General features: G+C 37.4%; 1 protein-coding gene and 1 non-coding gene across 6 annotated transcripts in view; both read right to left on the bottom strand.

The window, feature by feature from the left end:
* Positions 1-21,889, bottom strand: part of ZNF518A (zinc finger protein 518A) — a 28,494-nt gene extending 6,605 nt beyond the window's left edge. Inside the window, exons 1-6 of one of the 5 annotated variants that reach the window (XM_047073217.1) lie at positions 19,270-21,647; positions 18,629-18,863; positions 17,845-17,952; positions 3,555-3,705; positions 780-829; positions 129-252 (exon numbers count right to left, since the gene is read on the bottom strand). The gene's annotated coding sequence lies outside the window, so the exon portion shown is untranslated. Of the gene's footprint in view, positions 1-128; positions 253-779; positions 830-3,554; positions 3,706-17,844; positions 18,384-18,628; positions 18,864-19,269; positions 21,648-21,838 lie in introns of those variants that run through there. The other 4 variants (XM_047073216.1, XM_047073215.1, XM_047073218.1 and 1 more) reach the window with 4 other exon arrangements.
* LOC124507329 (U6 spliceosomal RNA) lies at positions 1,682-1,783 on the bottom strand. Its single transcript, XR_006960984.1, has one exon. It is a non-coding gene; the product is annotated as a U6 spliceosomal RNA (small nuclear RNA).
* Positions 21,890-22,787: the final 898 nt, after the last annotated feature.

Genomic DNA, 22,787 nt, shown 5'->3' with positions numbered 1-22,787 from the left:
AATTTTCATCACGTAAGCATCAGTAATTTTCATGAATTTTAAAGTTCATTTTGATACAAAATGCCAATGTTGATCAAACACATCAAAAGAGATAGAAAAGACTGTGGAGTACTTCGAGGACAGCTTACCAAGAGGTAAGAGTTGGAAGCAGAGATGGCGCTAATCAGGAAGTCAGCAGCTACAAGCTCTACCTGCAGCCACTCTCTGGGACACCAGGCAGGCTTCGACTTCTCTGCACCTCGGTTCTGTCATCTAAAGAAAACCACAACTGGATAAGCACCCTTAAGCTCTAAGATTGCTATATGAAATTGATATTACAATCTTTAAACAGGATTTGAAAAATCTTAATGAGAGCCATAAAAATTTCAGTTCCAATTACACACATGTACTAGTAACTTTCTCCCTTCCTTAGCTGACCCTATAGCTATTACCCTCTGAGAAATTCAACAGACTTCCCTCCAGATTTTCTACTTCCTTAGTGCCTCAGGGATAACTTATGTTTAAAATAAGTTTCACTTATCTAACAACAACAAAAAGATATTATGTGCTCTTTCAAGTTATCACTACTAAATGGTGTAAAAAAAAAGAGAGAGAGAGAGAAAGAAATGAGAAGGAATAACACATTTTGCTGGGGTACGATTAAGTCCACCTACTACCTTTTTGGTTCCTGACCATCTTGGCTCTTTGTCCCTAGAACCCAGGTACATGGCAGCAAGGAAAGCCCCTGGCATAGGAGAAGGCACCCATTACTACCTGCCTCCATTAATTCCAACACTTACTGGTTTGTGTTACTCTAGACAAGTCTCAATCTCTGTCTTCGTTTCTTCATCTATAAAGTGAAAAAGAAAAATTAGCACTTCCCCTTTCACAGGGTTGTTGTGAAGATTAAATAAGAAAATATATGTAACGGTATCCTGTAAAGTGCTATATAAATTGTAGCTATCACTACTGTGATGACCATGGAATGACACATTATGAGTCAAACTGCAAAGGAATAAAAAATAGTAAAATAGTAAGATGTGATAATACATCGGTGAGATTGAAATCTGAATACTGAAGGTTCAGCAGAATAGCAAAATGTGTACTGGAAAAATTGTCTTCTCTTACTTTTGTGATCTTAAATATATATTGTGAGTAACAGAAAACTAGATAAACTAAAGAAAATAAAGTGTAAATCACATTGAGCTTCACCCATAATGTCTATTCAAAGGTCTCAGCTTTAAATTTCAATTAATCTAGGGGCACCTGGCTGATTTAGTTGGAAGAGCATGCAACTCTAGATCTCGAAGTTGTGAGTTGAAGCCTCACACTGGGCAGAGAGATCAAATAAATAAAAACTTTAAAAATGTTTTCAATTAATCTAAGTAACAAGAAACATTACTATTTCAGAAGTCCTTTATTAAGAAACCATAGATAAAAGTTACATCACATTACATATTAAGAGACTCTTAATATTTCTCACACTTAGTAATTTTGGTTGGGTCTAAAAAACACATTCTTTAGTAGTCTCAAATATATAAATACTAAACTGATAATTCATTAGTAGGGTACCAGTCTACTGAATTTTTTTTTAATAGTGAAAAATCAGAATTTCACTATTCAGTGCTACACACCATCCTCTGACTCATATCATTTCCTCAGAGTTAATCTGCCGTGGGTGGTAGGACACTCGGGAACTGCACAAAATACGGAACGCTTCACGAATCTGCGTGTCATCCTTGCGCAGGGGCCATGCTGATCTTCTCTGTATTGTCCAACTTTAGTATAAGTGCTGCCAAAGCACACACTGGTTTCCTAAATGTTTTTACAGACTGTGTCTAACTCAGTAAATTATTAAAATTTTTACTAAAAATTTACTATATTATTTAAAGCTAAATGTAAAAACTTTTCCTTCGAAAGTAAGAAAAACTAACAAATGGCCAGAAGAAAGTTCACGACACCTGGTGGATACTCCACACCAACTGAGAAGATTCCCTGCAGACTGTCACATTCTCAACAGTGACCAGCATCATAATCACCTATGGAGTTTTCCCCATACCAGAATCTGAGGGTGAGATTCAAACATGTGAAACTTTTAAGAACACCTATAATGGTTCTTCCCCATTTGCCTAAATATCATATTATGGTCACTCTGGACCATCCATACTCAAGCCTTTCTATTATACATGTAATCAAGAGGAGACTATATCGTGGGTTTTATTATAAAAGGCAAATTGTTTCTTGTGGTAACAGTACATGTGTCCAAAAATATATAGGTAATGCTAAAAATAGATTGATAGGATTTCTAAATATCATCAATTCCATTTCAAAATATCTGTACAATTTAAAATTTTTCTTATAACATAACACATACCCCAGAGTCTGGCAACCAGTTTAAAAATAGGATTTTAAACAAGTCAACCAACCAAAACTTACTAATAAATAACAACTGTGATTGTGAGGCATTTTGCTGGGTGCTATGGAAAGAGTCAAAAACATGGTCTCTACCCTACTGCAGCTTACAGTCTAAAGGAAGAGGCAGGACATATACATGAATACATTGCTTGTTCAGAGTTGACATTTCAGCAACCTCACCGTTCCAGGACACAAAGAATAGAAAATAATTAAGTGGGATACATGGCAGCCAAAACAGAGTTCACAAATTCCATCCATTAAAGTGCACGTCCTTTCCTCATAGGCAAAACAATTAATAAAAGGGACCACCTTATTAAGAAATCCACTTAGCTTTTACTTAAGTTTAGTAACTGCTAAGTAATCAATACTGAGTATCAATATTTTTTTATATTTAATGTATGGCATGTACAATACAGCATTGGGGGGGGTTGTGTATTTTAGGTAGTTTGGGGTTTTTCACCCTCAAATTTGAAATGGGGAAAATCTATTTGTCTTCAACTATGTTCAACCTAAGTATGCGGAAGCAATCAAAGACGACACCTGGTAGCAAATTACAATATGGTTACCACCTATGGGCAAAAAAATGTATTGTGTTGTGAACACATCAGAAAACATAAAAAAAAGAATGAGGAATTATAATCTTCCAACCTACTAGCTAATGCTCTTTTCACTACAGTTCAATCTTTACCTTACCAAAAAGATTACTGATTTTAAATCTGCCATTGAAACTACTGTCCTCTCTCTACATATTACTACCTCATAAGACTTAACCAACATCTCATCAGGCCTTGAAATAATACTATTTGCATAAAGTATGCCTGGCCCTTTCAAGTAACCTGGAGAGTTTCCTGCATCAAGGTGGCAACTTAAGCCGTTTGATTTCCTTCTTCCAACTGCCCACTGAAACACAAACCAAAAAATACAATAAAGACCTACAAAATGACAAGAAACTAGAAAAAGATTCCATACTCATACTGCAACGTGTTTGCTAAGATAGAGTCCAGAGAGAGGAGAGTGAATACAAATGCTAATTCACTGTCAAGCACCACTCTCAAGGAAGAATTTCACTAGGGGACATGCATTTAACTAACATATAATAAGCATCTATTATGCCGTAAGAAAGTAAAGGACATAATTCAGCCTACTCCTTCCCTACATACCTTGGGATTCGAGGAAGTGAGGACTTGAGAGGAAGATCATGTGGTACCCTTTGGGGAGACAGAAAGCTCGGGCTGAGGTACGGGAAGGAAGAGAATGAATCCAGAGTTTTGAGCTAGGTCCAGGGGCCGAGCTGGGAGTTGCTAGCACCAGCTGTTGAGAAAGATATAAAGAGAAAATTATTTCTGAACAAAGATAAATCTTCCTCTATCCATGCCTATCTTCCTCTGTTTAACAGTTCTGTCCTTTATCGACATAAGTAAATTATCTCTAAGCTGTCAGGAAAAAATTACATTAGCTTTTCACCTCCTTTTAACTAAAAAACTGAAAAAAAAAATTGGTTCATTCTTAAAGAATTCATCTCCGGACACCTGGGTGCTTAAGTTGGGTGAGCATCCGACTCTTGATTTCGGCTCAGGTCACCATCCTGGAGTTGTGGGATCAAGCCCCATGTCAGCTCTGCACTGAGTGTGGAGCCTGCTTAAGATTCTCTCTCTCTCTCAAAAAAAAAAAAAAAAAGGTGGGGAGGGGAGTAGGCAGAAACATCACTAGCTGAAACAGCTCAACAAAGAGAAAACAACTGAGCACTGAGAAACCCTTCCTCATTCCCCCATTCGGCAATGAAAAATAGTAACTACATGAAAGCCATTACTGCAGGAAAAAGAAGGCTTAGAGGGGAAGAATCAAGTAGTAATTGGCAATTTTAGCAAGACCTGAGATGATATACTAAAAAAAGAAAACTAAGAACATATTGTCATGAAGGAGAGAAAAAAGTAGCAGATAGCAGAGAAATAATGATTTTGAAAACAAGAAAAAAATCTTGAGTTTTGGGTTTTTTTTTTTAAAGACCTGAATTTTCAAAATCAAAAGTTCCTCAAAAGTCAAGCAAGATTAGTGAGAAGAGAATATAAACCTCAATGTTTACAACTTATCCTAGTCAAATTTTTGAGTTTAAAAAGAAAAAATGAAATGCTACAAAAAAAAAAGGTAGAGGGAGAATTATCTAAAAAGGTATCTGATTTTTCATCAACAATGCCAACTTTAAGCAGAAATATTAATCAGACATTTTAGTCACAATTCTAAATGTTAGAATATATAGAGTTCTGAGGAAAACTGATTAACCAAAGAATTAATTCTATACCTAGGAAAATGCATGAGGGAAAAGCACAATTTTAGATGTGCAAAATGATTTAGAGAATACGCTATACATGTACTCTTTCTGGAATAAAGTTTCAAGTAAATACTTCAGCAAAATCAAATTTCAATCAGAAAAACAAGGACTAAAAGAAAGGAATAATGTGTTATAGAAGAAATATCTGTCAAGAACAAAATCTACAAAATAGAAATAAAAGTAAATATTTTGTTAATAGTTAAGAAAAGCAAAAAAAAACTAGAGGAGGGGAACATTCACAACATGACAAATAGGTAAGGAGTCCTTAAAGAAAAATTAATAGGAAACAGGAAACATGACAATAGCAACAACTTCCTAAATGCTGGAAAGCAGAAAAATTAGTAAATGACCCTGCAGACCCAAGAAAACTGAATCCCAGACAGACAGTGGCGAAAGCTAAGAACTAACCTATTTTACACTCTGAATCTTTGAAAGGCTTAGGAACTGGCAGTACAAAGTAACTATGAAATGGGAAGAAGGGAGGAGAAAGCTAAAACAAAGAGAAATTTGGAGAAAGCTGCTTGAGTTCTGGTTTGATGCCAAGGTTCCCTTTCTCACTCCAGGCTAGGTAACTGCTATTTCCCCACCACAGCAGCAGTTTATTCTCTGCAAAAAGTAAACACACTCTCTTAAACAGGGGATACCAGACACAGGTGAGAGAGTGGGTACCATATCAAAAGCAAGAGGATTAAATGACCGTATATGGATGAAATATAAACCTCACCCCAGCCTCTTTTGCCCCCTTCTACGTTGACTCCTAGGCCAAAATAAAATAGTGCTACTAAAAATATGGTCCTGCCGATGGTCCATAAAACATCTGTCACTAGTCCATGACGACGTATGTATGGAAACTGAGAGTAAGCATTTAGAAACTACTGTAGCAAACTGACAGAGTTAAATTCATATCTGTTGAATCGAATAATAAACATTTTGACTTGTATTTTGTATGCCTTCGTTTTTAAAATTTCATTTTCTAGTAACAGAGTCACTATGATATACTAATGATACAATCTTTACAAAGAACAGTTTGCTATGTAATATATTCATTTATATTTATTATAAACAATTCAGTTATGTTACATATAGTTACATACACAATAGTATATATTTTTTAATATACAAGAAAATATAAATCTATACACAACTGGAAAGCAAGTATAGAACTACTGATTCACTTCTAGAAAGGTATCTTAATGGTAATAATCATGCTCATTGCAGCATCGCTTACAAAATCACAAAATCAAAAATAACAAAATGTCCACCAATAAGTAAATTATGGTATTTTCACAGGGAGCCTGGATGGCTCAGTCAGTTAAGTGTCGAATTCTTCATTTCAGCTCAGGTCATGATATCATGGTTTGTGAGATCAAGCCCCACATCGGGCTCTGTGCTGACAGTGGGGAGCCTGCTTAGGATTCTCTCTCCCTCTCTCTCTGCCCCTCCCCTAGTTGTGTGTGTGCGCGCACTCTCTGTCTCAAAATAAATAAGCTTTTTTAAAAAAAAAGATTAAAGAGAATAGTAAAATAAATAAATTATAGTATTTTCATTTAATGGAATATTATTCAGTTTTAAAAACAATACTGCAAACCTACATTTATTGATAGGAAGAGATCCAAGATGCATTCAATGAAAAAAAAAACAAGAAACAAACAGTAGACATATTAGGGTTTAATCTGCTCAAAAATTAATAGGTGTATAGAGAAGAGACATAGACCCATACAGACTCATAGTAAGAAGTCAGGAATACACACATAAAAATGTTTATAGTGATTACTAGTGTATCCTAAGTCACTGTTTCTTAAAATGCTGTCCTTGGATCACTACGGCCTCCACATTGGCATACCTCCTTATCACAGCATAAGCAAACAGCTTACATTTTGATGTGAGGAGAATAACCTCTTTGCGTCTAGACCACAGTTATGAAACTTTATCAAAAAGTGGTACGAAGCCACGAAAATTTTGAAATTCTCAAACAAAGCAAGTGAATTCTGCCATAAACCAACTGAGTTTTTTCTGAACAAACCTGATGCCAGCACAAAATTGTGGGATGTAGACACTAAACGGTGGAAATCAAAACAAAATAGGCATCATTCAACACTACACTCCTCACATCAGTACACAAGTACCCAATCACACCTCTGCAGAAAAGACTGTATAACAGCCATAAAGCTGGAGGCAAACATAATGCTCAAAGAATATAAAATCGTGCTATTAGAGGTCACTCATGGTATATAAATTCATGCTATTGAGAAGCAATTTTTTGCTTATTTAAGAATTTGTGAGCCATGATGTTACCTAAAAAAGTAAAAAAGTTGGCACTACCAGAGTAACAATTATGAATGCAGTTATACATTCATAAGAAGTTTTATGTATTTTACATAGAAAACAAATGGTAATCAACCAATATGCTTCCTGATCTCAATACACTGTTAAAAGAAAGACACTAAAAAAATAATAAAAACTTTTTAAAAAGAAAAAAGATAAAGAAATAGGAAAAACTGTAACGATCTAAATTCAACTATTTCTTTTTATACAGGTATCCCCTGCTTTTTGAAAGTTCACTTTTCAAAAAGTTTGCATTATGCCACTTCACTTACAAGACCTACATTACTATGTTTTTGCTGACCAAAAGACATGGTTTTACAAAAAAAGGTAAAGAGCAGAAACAGCTTTCAGCCTTTGTTCGCAGCGAGCTCTTATAGAGGCAGCGCACACCCCAAGCAGTGAGTGGCACCACCAAGCTCCTTCCCCAGGAACTACAAATCAACATGTCAGCATTCAACATGGCCATAGCTTTGAACTGTGTTTGTGAGCATCTGTGCTTTTATCGCAATTATTTCTGCCTCCACCAACAAGATATGCCTCAAGATATCAGAAAAGCCTAAGACTAAGGTTATTTTTTGGCTCTGAGAACACCCAAAACTTTTCCACCTAAAGGAATGGTAATTGTTTCTTCACTTTATACCATTTTCAGCCTACAAAAGGTTTCATAGGACCACTCTTGTTTCAGATAGTGAAGGAAACCTGTATACTATACAATGAAATGAACAGCAAGTATAATGTTGAACTGTTTTTACATTAGTTAAGCATATTTTTCTTTAATAAAGTGCTGGTTTTGACCTGACAAAATTTTATTCAGAATTTTCTGCTATCTTTAATAGTTTTGATGTTGGCATTATGGAGAATATGTAAAATGAAATCGGAATAACTTCCACAATTTCATCTCCTCTGGAATTAGTTCACTAAACATGAAAATTGCCTACTCCTTAAAATTACACGATTGCACCAAAAATACCACATGGGCCTGGTACCTCTTTAGATTTTAGGCCTTCCAACCTTTGCAAGCTCTTCTACAGTTTCTGGGCTCTTCAGGGTTTCCACTGCTTGAGCCACTTTAGGCAATTTATATTTTCCTTGAAAATGATAAATTTCCTACACATTGTCTAAGTATACTCCCATAAACTGCACTTTTAACAATCCATCTTACATAAATAAAAGTACAACATATGTATCGGTATCACTTAAATGTTCATTTGTAGGAAAATGATTAATTATGCAACATCCATCCACACGAAAATATTATAAACAAAAAGATGTACGTACTGAATTGATTTCATTGTGAATTTTTTTTGTTTGTTTTTAAAAAAGGAAGTTGCAGATGACGGCATATAACACATTTTTAAATTAGGAGGAAAGATCCCCATTTTCATGTCAGGAGAAAAGATAGTATGAGGGTATGTTTGCATAAGCATAGACAAATCTATAGAAAGATACGTCCTAAACTACTGACAACATATTAATTTCTTTTAGGGAATGACAGCATGGCATAACAGAAGACAAACGTACCCAAACAGCAGGGAGAGAATCATCAGCTTTCGTAAGTACTCCAGAGTGAACCAAGAGGGCAATGTTACTACCACCAAGGCTTTACTGCGGCCTGCATCTATTCTTGCCCTTGAATTCTAGGAAATCTGTATCCTTAAGATAAATTCCTCCTTTTCAGATTACCCTAACTTAAACTAGCTTAAGCTAGTTTTATTACTTGTAACTAAAGACTCTTAAGGCATTAAGTTGATAGATCAATGCTGACTGCATTTAATTCACAGAAAGGTAGGTTTTGTGATGATCCTTTAAAGAGGAAAGGACTTAAACTTGCAAGAAAGGAGCAAAGGCTATCCAGACCAGAAAAATGGAGTAACACTGAAGAAAGGCATTTTTCTCTCATGGCACTGCAGGATTGAGATCACAGAGAAAATGTATAATAGGGAGGTTAAGTGAGAACAGACTACAGAGGACAGATTTGAACTTGAAATGAAAGGTAACCAGGAGCCATGGCTAGCCCATGAGCAGAGAGAAGTTATAAAGGCACTATTTTAGAAATATTATTAGAATGCTACTAGAAAGCAAGATATACTGGAGACAGTAAAAATAGAAGTTGGAAAATCAGAGAACTAAGTGACAATCCACATAAAGAGTAAGGAACCACAGAACTGGCAGTGTTCGCATATTAAGAAACACACAGAAAAATTTTAAAAAGATGATTCCCAAAGTAAAACACCAAGGATAAAGAACATTTGAATAGAATAAATCAAAAAGCGTCATTCTTAGAGTTTCGTTTGCTGTCTACAACAGACTAAAAAGCAAAGACATTTTACAGTCTTTAGCTTTATTGAAATGGTATAAAAAGGAAGAATCTATATGCTCTTTATTACATTCCAGTTGCTTAAACAGTAAACAAAGAACTAAAAAATTCTGATTTTAGCTTTGCCCCATTTGTAACTTAGCATGTAGCTCTGTAACCTAACTTGTCACATTACACAGATAGAAAGACTAATATAATTAGTCATTATTTTGTATAACAATTTCATTCCTTGAATCACCAAATTTTTTCTACAGAGATAACTGAATTCAAAACAGTCATATGAATATATAACTAGAGGTAAAACAAAAGCAGCATGCATCAGTAGAGCTTACTGAAAAAATGTAAAGTTCTGTCTAAAAGGGATCTAGAAGAAAACACAAAAAACCCTAAAACATATTTTCAAAGCAGAACCATATAACGCCTTCAAAACAATAATCTTTTCATGACTTGAAACATAGACTCTGGGCTTAGTTTTTTTTTATAGCTGTTTTTTAAGTTTTTAAAAAGTTCACCTACAGGGCTAATAATACCTATCATATTTTATTTATTTTTATTTTTATTTTTTTAACGTTTATTTATTTTTGAGACAGAGAGAGAGCATGAACGGGGGGAGGGTCAGAGAGAGAGGGAGACACAGAATCTGAAACAGGCTCCAGGTTCTGAGTGGTCAGCACAGAGCCTGACGCGGGGTTTTGAACTCACGGACCGCGAGATCATGACCTGAGCCGAAGTTGGACACTTAACCGACTGAGCCACCCAGGCGCCCCTAATACCTATCATATTTTAAACAAGTGAAAGAATAAATTTTGTAGAATATATATATATATATATACACACATATATAATACATATATATGTGTATGTATCTATTTTGTATATATATGTATATATACACATACATATTGTATACATATACACACATAATAAAAGCCAGCTCCCTCCAAATCTTTGTGGCCTAATAAACAACTTAAACAGAAAAGAAAAATAAAGAGTTAAATATGCAGATGTAAGGAAGTACAGATTCAGAAATGTTCAAAATGCGATAATACATGTGAGCCATGTACCACTCAGGTAGGCTAGTGACACTGATACAATTATGAAGGAGTACAAAATGGAAAAATTAAAATACAGAAGCAGTTCAGGTTCATCTTTTTTTTTTTTTAAAGCTTATTTATTTATTTTGAGAGAGAGAGACAGAGAGCTGTCATGCTCTCTGTGCATGAGCAGGGGAGGGGCAGAGCATGAGCAGGGGAGGGGCAGAGAGTGGGGGGAGAAAGAATCCCAAGCAGGCTCTGTACTGTCCGCGCAGAGTCCTACACCGGGCTCGATTCCACAAACCTCGAGTTTATGACCTGAGCGGAAATCAAGAGTGGACACTTAACCGACTGAGCCACCAAACACCCCTTAATCTTATTTCTTATTACTGAGATGATGACTGCTCATTATCCATAAGGTACAGTGCCCAATATCTAAGATGCTATCCACTACCTACACATACACTTTTATTTATCTTTGTTCATCCTGCTTCCTCTCACCAGGCTTGTCATCCCCTTCTATCTTCATTCCATACTAGTCAAACTTCCTGTCTAATTCTACCTCCTATAGGCACACGAAACCTTCTGCAATACACATTAATCTCTCCCTTCTCTGCATATCCATTTAAAGTACAGCCATTGTTCACCACTTCATTACACTGCTTTATAGTTACATCATTTCATTTTTTAAGTTTTACCTCCCTTAAAGAGAAGTTCTATTTTATATTTTTCATTTATGCCTCACGAAAAGTCAAGATGATTGGTACACAGGGTCCTAACACACTCCCGACTCATTCTTTTATTTGCAACCCAAATATCTGACTTCCTGTGATTTCAGATTAAATGACTTTATAGCAAATAGCAAACATTACAGATCACGTAAACTTTTTTTGCTGCAATGGAATTTGATTTAAACACACACACACAAGCTCACGCGCACGTGCACGTTCTCTCTCACATGGTCAGAAATCACATTTTCAATATGTAGGAATTGGGATAAAAATCAAAGTAATCTATCCAAAGTGAAATAAAGACCACCAAATTTAGTATGGGAAGGAGAAAGGTTATTTCATCTCTCGTGCCTTTCTTCTTTGTCATTTTGTTGTGGCAGTAACTCAGAGTAGGCAGAGTTTACTTAAGATTTTGGAACACATGGTGGGGGGGGGGAATCAAGATTTATGGCTATTCGATTGGGAGAACATGTATCAACATGTAATCCATTTCCCCTCTGCTTCTCAAAACAATATAAACTATTTCATTTTTCTCTGGCTCTATAAAGCACCTGCCTCAAGGACAGAAACAAACTCCACTTCCCAGGCTGCCCCACCATAGTAACATGGCACCGCAATCCATCCAGTTACTCATCCCAGAAATGAAGGAATCATTCTGCGCCTTCTTTCTCTTACTCCCACACTAATCCATAAGCAAGTCCTGTCAATTCTATCTCCAAAATACATCTTGAATTCTCTCCACCTCCACCACCATCTTCTCAGTCCACTGCCATCTATAACTTGGATTAAAATAACCTAACTGGCATTCATGCTTCTCTCTTGCCCACCACCTTCCTGTGAATCCATTCTCCACACAGGAGCAAACGTGATCTTAATATAAAATAGATCACAACGCTCCCTGCTTTAAAATCTACAGTGACTTCCCAAAGCACTTAAAACAAAATTTAATCTCTGCCAAGACTTACAAGGAGCAGTGACATCTGGTCCTGGACCTCTCTCCTAAACTTCACCTCATACCAATTTCCTCATCTGTAAATGCACTCCAGCAAGCTACCACAGATAGCCTCTCAGTTCCTCAAATACTCCTTTCCTATCTCAGACCTTTGCACCTGCTGTTCCCTGCTTGAATTGAATTGGTCTTTCTCCTAGTTTTCAAATGCCTAGATCTTTCTCATCTTTTAGGTCTCAGCTCAGATGTCATTACCTCAGAAGGGTCTCCCCAACATATAAAGCGTTGCTTCTCAACCAGAAAAATATTATTCTCTAAGCTCCTTGTATTTTTTTTTATAACACTTTTTTTTCCTCTGGCAATATTTTATATATTTGACAATTTATTTTCTATCTGTCGTTACCACTGAAATAAAAACTGCATAAGTATAAGGAACACATCTGTCATGTTTTTTGCTATACCACCAGCATCTGACATAGTGTTGGGCATGTAGCTAGCACCAAATCTGTGCCAGTCTTTGTTCTAAGTATTGAGAATACAGCAATGAATAAAACAGACAAAAACCCCTCCCCTCATGGACATAACACTCTACTAGCTATTTAGATAATAAACAAGATAAGTAAATTCCTATTACATATGACATGTGTAACATATTCAAAGGTGATAAATACCTATGGTGAAAAATAGGCAGAATCAGAGTTGCAATTTTAAATATGAAGTCAGGTAGCCCTCATTTGAAAAAGTCTTATTTAAGCCAAGATCTTAAAATGTTGAGGCAGAAAGCATTCCAAGAAAAGAAATAATGAGTGCTAACACCCTGAGTATGGAGCGTCCCTAGCATGTTCAGAGAAGAGCAAGGTCGGTAGGCCTAGAACAAGAAAACGGCACAGGGAAGAAAGCAGTAGGAGATGAGGTCAAAGAAGTAATGAGGGAACTGACACAAGGCCTGAGGGATACTACAAGGACTTTGGTTTTACTATAAACAAGATGAGAAGCTACTGGAACATTTGGGGTAAAGAAGTAACATAAGCTGAATTATTTTTTAGAGATCACTTTGGCTACAATGTTAAGAACAAAGTATTTGGGAAGGAAGTAAGAGTAAAAGCAAGAAGACCACTTTGGAGATAATTACACTACAACATCCAGGTCAGAGATGACGGTGGCTTGGTGGAGAGAATGTGATATGGTTAGGCCGTGGATATGCTGTGAAGATAGAGCCAAAGGATATGCTGACAGACTCCGTTTGGTCTGTGAGAAAGAGACATGTCAAGGATAACTCCCAAAGTTCCAACTTCAGCAAATGAAGAAATGAACTGCTATTTATTAATACAGAAAAGACAGAGTGGGAACAATAAGTATAAAATATATATCAAGAGTTCAGTTTTAGTGGAATTTCAGGTATCTAGCTGACAGCCAAGTGGAAATGTGGATGTGTAGCTGAATACAGAATATGGAGGTCTGGATGTAAGATAAAATTTTGGGAATCACTGGTGTGTGTATGTATTCATGTATATAGAATTGAATGAAATCACCAAGGGGTAAGTACACAAAGAGAGAAGTCCAAGGCCTGAGCCTCAAGATGCTACAACATTTAGAGGAAAAAGAGGAGAAAGAACCAGCTGGTAAGGATGAAAGGAATGACCAATGAGGTAAGTAAAGAGAGTGGTGTCCTGAAAGCAGTGAACAATGTGTTTCCAGGATCAGGTATTGATCAACTCTCTCAAGTAAGATGAGGACTGAGAATTGACCACTGGACTTAATGTCAAGACCATTGGTGACACTGATTAGAATGGTTTCAGTGGGGTTATATAGAAGGGATGACTAGCATGGATTTAGGAGAAAATGGGAGGAAAAAAAGGGAGATATAGATGCAGTACAGGTAACTTTTTTTTTTAATGTTTATTTATTTTGACAGAGAGAGAGCGTGCTCAATCAGGGGAGGGGCAGAGAGGGAGGGAGAATCCCCAGCAGGCTCCACATCACCAGCAGAGACATGTTAACAATAATTCATGGGTTTAATCTCACAAACTGTGAAATTATGACTCGAGCTGAAATCAAGTCAGACGCCCAAACAGCTGAGCCCCCCAGGTGCCCCGTTTTAAGGAGTTTTACTATAAAAGGGAGACAACCCTTTTAAGGAGTTTTACTATAAAAGGCCAAAAGACAAAGGAATTGAAATGGAGTTATTTTTTGTTTGTTTTTTTAAACTGGGAGAAATTACAGTATGATTACGTGCTTATGAAAATGATATAACAGAAAGATAAGAAGTGATGATGAAGGAAAAAAAGTGAACAAGTAGGAGAGGTAAACTTAGAAAATAATAAAGATAACTGATCCATAGTTACTAGAGAGGAAGATAGTGGGAAGATGCGATTATGAGAAGCTGTGGCATAAAATGTCTCATTAAATCTATGACAGGTGGTCCACACCAACACCCTGTGCACCAAATGTGGCCTGCTGCTTTTTGTAAATTAAGTTTCATTAGAACATAGCTACACTTGTTCATTTACATATGGTCTATGGCTGCTATCGTGTTCCAACAGCAGCTGATAGGTGTAGAGATCATACTGCCAACGAAGCCTAAAATATATACTACCTGGCCATTTACGGCAAAAGTCTGCCAACCCTGGTATACAGGAATGTTCCAAATGTTAATTCTCTTGAGTTGAATATCAGCTAACTGGTTACTGAAAAAAGGTGAAGTTAACAACAGCATTTAATGAAAGAATGACACATTAACCTATACGTCATTCCTAGTATCTGGAGCTCAAAACAATTGTTATGTGAGCAATCAAACATTAATTTAATTCCTTATCTCTTTCAGAATGCTTTTACATCTATTGCAACGTTAGTTTTGAACTGGCTGTTTCTCTAGAGGAAGGGTATGGTTATGCCACTGTTACTATGGGATCTCTCAAAAAGGGGCAGGTAAGAAAAAAGAAACCAATTTTATATATATGTGTATAATATGTATAAAACAGAACAACACCGCAAATTAATGATTGTTTTTAAAAAATTTCCAAGGCAGGGGTGCCTGCATTGCTCAGTCGGTTAAACTTCCAACTTTGGCTCAGGTCATGATCTCACGGTTTGTGGGTTTGAGCCCCGCATAGGGCTCTGTGCTGACAGCTCAGAGCCTGGAGCCTGCTTCAGATTCTGTCTCTCCCTCTCTCTCTGCCCCTCCCACGCTCACTCTTTCTATCTCAAAAATGAATGTTAAAAAAAATCTTTTTAAATAAAAATAAAAAATTTCCAAGGCAGAAAATATAACAAGTTGTTTTCCACAACAAGTAAATTTACATCACTTGATTACACTTATTTTGCACCTTAGCATCACAAAAATGGCATCAAAGAAATATAAACATTTTATTCAAAGCAATCTCCACCTTAACAGAAAATAAAATTTGTTTGGCTTTCCAAATGCCTCATACGTGGATTTACCTAAAATAGTCAACCTTATTATCACTACCTCTCATTTCCCCAAAATACAAACCGTTACAGTCAAACCAATCTCCTCCCTATCTTGGATCAGTCCTTAGTCATTTTCAACTCCATCCTTTCCTCAATTATTCTGTTCCTATCAAAATGACTCATAAGTTAAAACCTATTTGCGCTCATACCTCCTTGAAGAAACCTTCTAGCCCTCACTAATTTCCTTTTATCAGAACTCAGATTTAATATCCAGACTACATGAGTGTATATGCATTTACCTGTTGTTTGTGTCATTTCATACACATTAATCTGGATTCCTTAACTAAACTGTAAACACTTTGAAGGCAAACAATTCCTTTTATTCTTTCATATTACTAAAATGCTGAGCACAGCACTGATTATTCTCAACACACTCTTGTTGACCTGTGTAACCTAAGTATATAAAAATGTGCTACATTAAAGGAAGCCCATCATCCTCAGCAAGTAGGTACAATCCTTGACTATCCAGGCAGCTGCACATACTTGTACATAGTAGACACTCAACAAATGTTTGTAGGTTGAATGAAGGACTAAATGTATACATGAATGATGAATGAATAATGGGCATTCTTCATAAGGTGGAAGAAAAGGGCAAATTGTAGATGGACGTGGTCAACTTGAAGCTATAGACCTTAAATTCATAAGGGCCAAACATTCATCAGAACATTTTCTGCTGCAATCCAATTCAAACTAATTTATATATAAAATTTTGGCTCATGGGACTGGAAAGGACACCAGGGTAGCTGACAGAATCAAAAGAAAACCATAGATATCTCATACCACAGTCCCTGGAACTGAAATTGGCATGCTACCTCAACCTATCTCCCATTTATTTATGGTTTCACTTTCTCCTACTACAGATAGGGTTCTTATACATGTGGGAAAGAATGCACTAACACCCTACTACTAACACCCAGATTAATAAGAGTTAATCTGAATTAATTAATAAGAATCCTACTGGGGCGCCTGGGTGGCGCAGTCGGTTAAGCGTCCGACTTCAGCCAGGTCACGATCTCGCAGTCCGTGAGTTCGAGCCCCGCGTCGGGCTCTGGGCTGATGGCTCAGAGCCTGGAGCCTGTTTCCGATTCTGTGTCTCCCTCTCTCTCTGCCCCTCCCCCGTTCATGCTCTGTCTCTCTCTGTCCCAAAAATAAATAAATGTTGAAAAAAAAAATATATTAAAAAAAAAAAAAAGAATCCTACTAACACCCAGATTAGTAACTTCAGAAAAAAGGGAGCATCTTTCTCCTAGCATTCATACATCAATGTCACAGGATTCTAATTGGCTCTGCTGGATCAATACGCAATCACTGTTGCAATAGGGATGACTAGGTTTGGGTTATAAGAGTATACGACTGACAGGCAGCCTATCAGCCACACATGATAGGCGAAGAGATGATTCCCCAAATGAAGAGGTACGGAGTTGAGCAAATTAGCATACAGCTGACCCTAGAACAGCACAGCTTTGAACTGCACAGGTCCACTTATGCACAGATTTTTTTCAATACAGTACTACAAATATATATTTCTCTTCCTTATGATTTTCTTAATAACACTCTCTGTTCTCTAGCCTACTTTATCCTCATTTATTTTAAGAACACAGCCTCTAACACATATACAAAGTATGTGTTATTCAACTGTTCATGCTATCAGTAAGGCTTCCAATCAACAGAAGGCTTATAGCAGTTAAATTTTAGGGGAGTCAAAAGAATACACACAGATTTCCAACTGCATGGAATTGGAAATCTACCTACCCCCACATTGTTCAAGGTCAACAAAAACATATATATGTCTAATTTTTTTCTACCAGCTATAACCTCTAACAACCCAATTTTAATTAGGAATTGGTGACGATTTTACCACATTTTGCACTTACTAGACTTTCCACAAAGCCAATATTTGTTTTTGGCTATTACCACTTCTTAAAATAAGACCCATGTGAGACCTACTTAATTATCCTAAGCTTCAAGTCATGCAACTTAATTCTGATACCTATTTCATGCAGTCATACCGATCACGATTTTAAAATTTAGTCAGGGACACATGGATGGCTCAGTCAGTTAAACGCCTGACTCTTGGTTTTGGCTCAGGTCATGATCTCATGGTTCATGGGTTCGAGTCCCATATCAGGCTCCTTGCGAAGGTGCAGAGTCTGCTTGGGATTCTCTCTCTCCCCCTCTCTGTCTGCCCCCTTCCCTGTTTACTCTCTCTCTCTCTCTCACGTGTTCTCTCAAAATAAGTAAGTAAACTTAAAAAAATAAAAAGTAAATTTAAAATTTAGTCAGACTCTGCTCACAATTTTTCAAGATGGAATAATCCAAATCATTTTGGTAAGTCATCATACAGCAGCCTCTTGTTTACTTCATTACATTTGAAGTTCTCACTCTTCATTGTGTAACTTCTTCTGCGAATTTTGGATCAAACACAGTAAAGAAAATTTTTAGCACTCAGCATTTACTTTATTCAGAAAACAACACAGTACCCATGCAAACCTAATTCAGTTAGAGGTCAAACAATTGTTATGTAGGAAGAAATTACACATATAAATGAACATAAATAATAACCTGGTATCTAAGCTTTGTTGCTTTGTACTCACTGTAGTTGTTAGATATTAACTTCTAATAAAATAAAACATTCCTGCCTTTGTGAAAAATGACCCTGAAAAGAAAACCATCTGCTAGTAAAACTCATGGCAAAACATGGTTATGATTAGTAAAGTAATAATTTCAGTTGGTATAGTCCTCTTCCACTTTTTTAGTAGTTATATACATAATCTTATTTTTTTTAATGTTTATTTATTTTCGAGAGAGGGAGAGAGAGAGAGAGACAGAGTGAGCTGGGGAAGGGCAGAGAGAGATCTGAAGCAGGCTCCAGGCTCTGAGCTGTCTGCACAGAGCCTGACATGGGGCTCAAACTCGTGAACCGTGAGATCATGACCTGAGCTGAAGTCGGGCACTCTACCAACTAAACCACCCGGGTGTCCCGTACATAATCTTATTTCTAATTTAGAGTTGTATTTCTGGGTATACTTATTGCATTTGGTGAGGGGAATTATAATACTGTGGTATCTCAGTACCTACCCAAAACAAACAGCAAGAAAAACTGTGCTTCCACGGTAGATAAACTGTATTTCTGTACAAGGGTACAATATTTTCCACTGAGTTTGCAAAGCTTTCCTTACAATACCATGGATTCGATGGCAGATTTTCCCCCTTCTTTTTGTTCACACCAGGATGTTCAGATGATTGCCTTCAGGAAACAAGTCATAACTCCACAGTGATTCCCAAATATCTTTCCTGATTCATAATGTAGATGCTGTTAATCATGATATAAATATCGGGGGTTTTTTTTAGGAGCATTACTTTACACTTACCAGAGCAAAACACAAACACTCTTCTGGTCATTTATACAACTTCGAAACATCTTCCTACCATATATGTCTCCATCGTTCATTACCCAGGAGCCCTTAATGTTGTCTTTATGTTTAGAAAAATACAGCTTAAATTATCTTTAGATTTCTAATGAAATGTTAAATAACAAACCAGGAAACCAAAACTACCTTTTCTGCCAACATTAAAAGGAAATCTGTATTTTTTATTTAAGCCAAACATAAAACTATAACTTATGAAAACTCGTAACTCTTATTTTTTTGTCCCATATCAAAACATATTAACTTACTGCTTAATAGACTACTACTATAATACTTCAATCTTTACCATACCTCCTTCTTCAAGGAACAAAAGGCACGCAATTTAATGCTTGGACAAAGCCACAATCAGGAACAGTGGTCAAAAGAAGAGACGATATCTGGAAATGAAGACCAAGAGTTTAAAACTGACTGCATAAACTGTTAGTAAAATGTTTTTTATACTCGTGATTCAATTATGCTTCATATTCAACTTATGTGTTTAAATTTGAAAGGAACAAAAAAACCTCTCTGCCCTTAGGCAAATAACCCATCATTGCTACTCCATGATAACATCATAAATTTATAAAAATCAGAAAACTCAAAGCTTAGAAGGGAGCTCAGACTCCATCCAATTCATTTATTACAAGATCAGGAAAATGAATCTTGCCCAATATCACAATCTTAGAACAATCTAGATCTGATTCCACCCCAGATATCCTACTACCAAAATACTACCTCTTAATACTCATTGTGCTAGTATCCCATGTATATTGCTGACCATGTAAAGTCAATACCCCATGTAGAACTGAAACATTCATAGCCTCTACACACCTGGGATCAGATAATTAATAAAAACTTCAACTTTATTACAATTCTTTTCTTCTGCTTATACAGTGCTTTATCACAAAACTTTTAGTAGAGTACCCAAAGGAACTGAGCAAAAAAACCCTCAAGTCTTTTATCATCAAAAAAAAAGTTGTATTAAGTGATCTAAAGCAAACATTGCTTCAGTAAGAACAATTCCAAACAGAAAAGTAAAGAATAAAAGTACATTAAATGACATGTTTAAAGTATGTTTTAAAGTCAAATTGTGTATTTATGCTAAATATATATCCTCTGGAATGCTTCAAGATATAAAAACTTGGGACCGCAACATACTATTACCAGAGAATAGGATAGGATTTTAAGAGTGATGAGAAAAAAATCTCAACCATTTAAAAGCTCATACATTATCAATGCACATAGTAGGTATTCACCATGGTTGTTGATCCTTTTACCCTTCCAAAAACCATATCTAAAACGTTTTGAATTGGTATTTATACTTACTTTCACTGCAAAAAATAAAGAAAAATTTGGATGTGCAATATAGGTTAGATACTTATATTTTATCCCTCCCTTCCCTTTTGTTAACAATTTTCTAAACCTGGGGATCATCTTATTTATGAGGATTTTAACAAAAATAACGGGGTCTACTATGCTTACCATACTCATGAAATGCTAACGCCTGAAAAACGTTAATACAATGCAATGCCTTTCTTCATGAATATCAGAAACATAGTTTTGCTGAAAGATAATCCATTTCTACGGATTTGCAGTTAAAAGAGGTCAGGGTATTCCACTGCATCGATTTAAGTGGTTTCTATCTGTTCAACCTGAGGATACTAATTTTAGAGTACACTCAAATCCGATCCCTTGCTGCATAAAAAAGAAAAAAGAAAAAAAAAACAAACAGTAAACTAGGCCTAACACACAGACGCTCTAGTTAATGAAATTCCTACCCTGATGTACAGTTTGGCGTCTTGTTTCACCATTGCTACAGCCACACAAAGTTCAAGCATTCTTACGAATTCCTTAAATACTGACTTATTTTATTTTTCTGGTGTTTTTTTAGACTTTTGATATCCAAACATACTAAACTAATGTTTTCACTAAAATAGATCACAAACACTAAACGCCCCAAATTTAAACCTAAAAAGAAAACTGAGCCTAAACTTTTGTATTCTGAACCTTAAAGCTACCACATCTGTTTTGTTGCTCTTCCTAAGTTACAACATTTTACCTCATATACATTCACCCTACATATATTCCATTACCATATCCATCTAGGAAGAGACTGTCTACTTGACAATGAGGACACCATGTTAAGAATAGACTCAAAATGGACCCTACAAGTGAGAAAGCCAGTTACAAAGAAATCCATCTGCCACTGGGTGTGGTTGGGGTCTGCAAGGAAGGGCGCCTGTGGCCAACTCTGGAGGAGAGAGCGCGCGCCAGAGAGCTGTGCGTATCTGCAAGAAAAGACCTCCAATGACCACAAACTGGACCCACAATGGGGACGCCGTCGAGTCGGGCTGCCGTGGGCCTGCGAATCTACAGCTCGAGGGGTGCGGCCGCAGGACTGCCCATGCTGTCTCCACCAGCCCCGGAACGCGCCGAGTGGGTGCTTCGAGCGCCGCGCGCCCCGCTCCGTCCCAAACACCGCGCCCGATCCGCCCCTTCCTCCGGGGTTCGGCTCCCCTCGGGCGCGCGGAGGCACACTGTCGCCGCGCTCCCGCTCCAGCTCCTAAGCTGTGGGAGAGTGTGGAGTTCAAAGAGCCCGAACGTAGTGCAAACCCAGCTAAGAAACAGAAGGCTAGCTCTAGCAGCCTGCAGGAGCGCCGGGTAAAAGAGCCCACTTCTCTAGGAAAACTTTGCGGCAAGTTAGGCGGAAGCGCTGAATAGCCGGGACTATTTAGCAGGCGCTTCCTATCACGAGAGGCGGATCCCTGAGCCGGTTCAGGGGACCCTGACACCCCCACAAACTCGTACTTTGCCCTCTGGCTGGCCATCTAGAAGTCCCGGCATCCTAACAAGTCTGAGCGGCCCCGTTCATAGGGAATACCTGTCGTGGTCCCCATTGCCTGCGAGTCCCCGATGGCGGCCATTACGCTTCCATCCGGGTATTGCCGAAAAGCCGATCGCGGCGCTACCGGTAGCGCACGCTGCGGCGGAGGGATCCGCCGGGCAGTACCTGAAGCGAGCGGAAGAGGACGGAGGCCGGCAGGGTTCGCGCCTTAGCCTGGCGAGACTAGGCCATTGAGCTGGACTTGCCGCTGACCTCTCAAATTAGCGCGCTTCCCCGATGCCTGCCACGCCAGTGACTCACCCTCCCCCTGTGTTCTCCAGCAGCTGCAGAGATCCTACTGCCCATGTTGGGGTAGACAAACCTCTACTCTATGCTCTTCAGAGTAGACACCAGAAGCAGGAACTGTGGTCTTGGCAAGCCCTTACTAACTGGGAATGGTCTCAACCCTGAGATTTTAATCATTTCCGGCTTTGCAAATGGCGTCTCCTCCTCGTTGCTTTTGACTCCCAGGTTTTAGCAGCCATTGCAGCCCACGTCAATGAAGGAAGCTGCCCAAGACCCTCAGGAAGACATACTGAACTCCAAACGTGCACATATATAATAATTGATCTGAAAACTGTCGTTACAACAAGGGAGATTTCATTCCCATCAAAGGAATCCTTCCACAACATCACACAACTGAGCTGGACAAAGAGGCCAATTAATATTATGATTGGGTTTTTCCCAAAGGCCGGAATGGCTCCCCTTGTCTCTTGTAGAGCATTTCTGAAAGCCGACCTATTAATTTCACTTTTTACATATTATAAACTTACATATATATACCTTCATATATATATATACATATATATATATAATGTATACATATATATATATAAATATATATAGCAAACACTAAAAAAAATCTGATTGGGGCAGAGGTGTACATCAACATATTAATATTAAAAGTGAAACTGCAATCGAGTTGTCTTCGTTGAAAAAAAAATTT

The sequence above is a fragment of the Lynx rufus genome, unplaced genomic scaffold (genome assembly GCF_022079265.1).
Source record: "Lynx rufus isolate CCGP_SWC_20201006 ecotype Redwood Valley unplaced genomic scaffold, mLynRuf1.p SCAF_11, whole genome shotgun sequence".
Classification (NCBI taxonomy): domain Eukaryota; kingdom Metazoa; phylum Chordata; class Mammalia; order Carnivora; family Felidae; genus Lynx; species Lynx rufus.
This window is presented reverse-complemented; position numbering and strand designations above follow the sequence as displayed.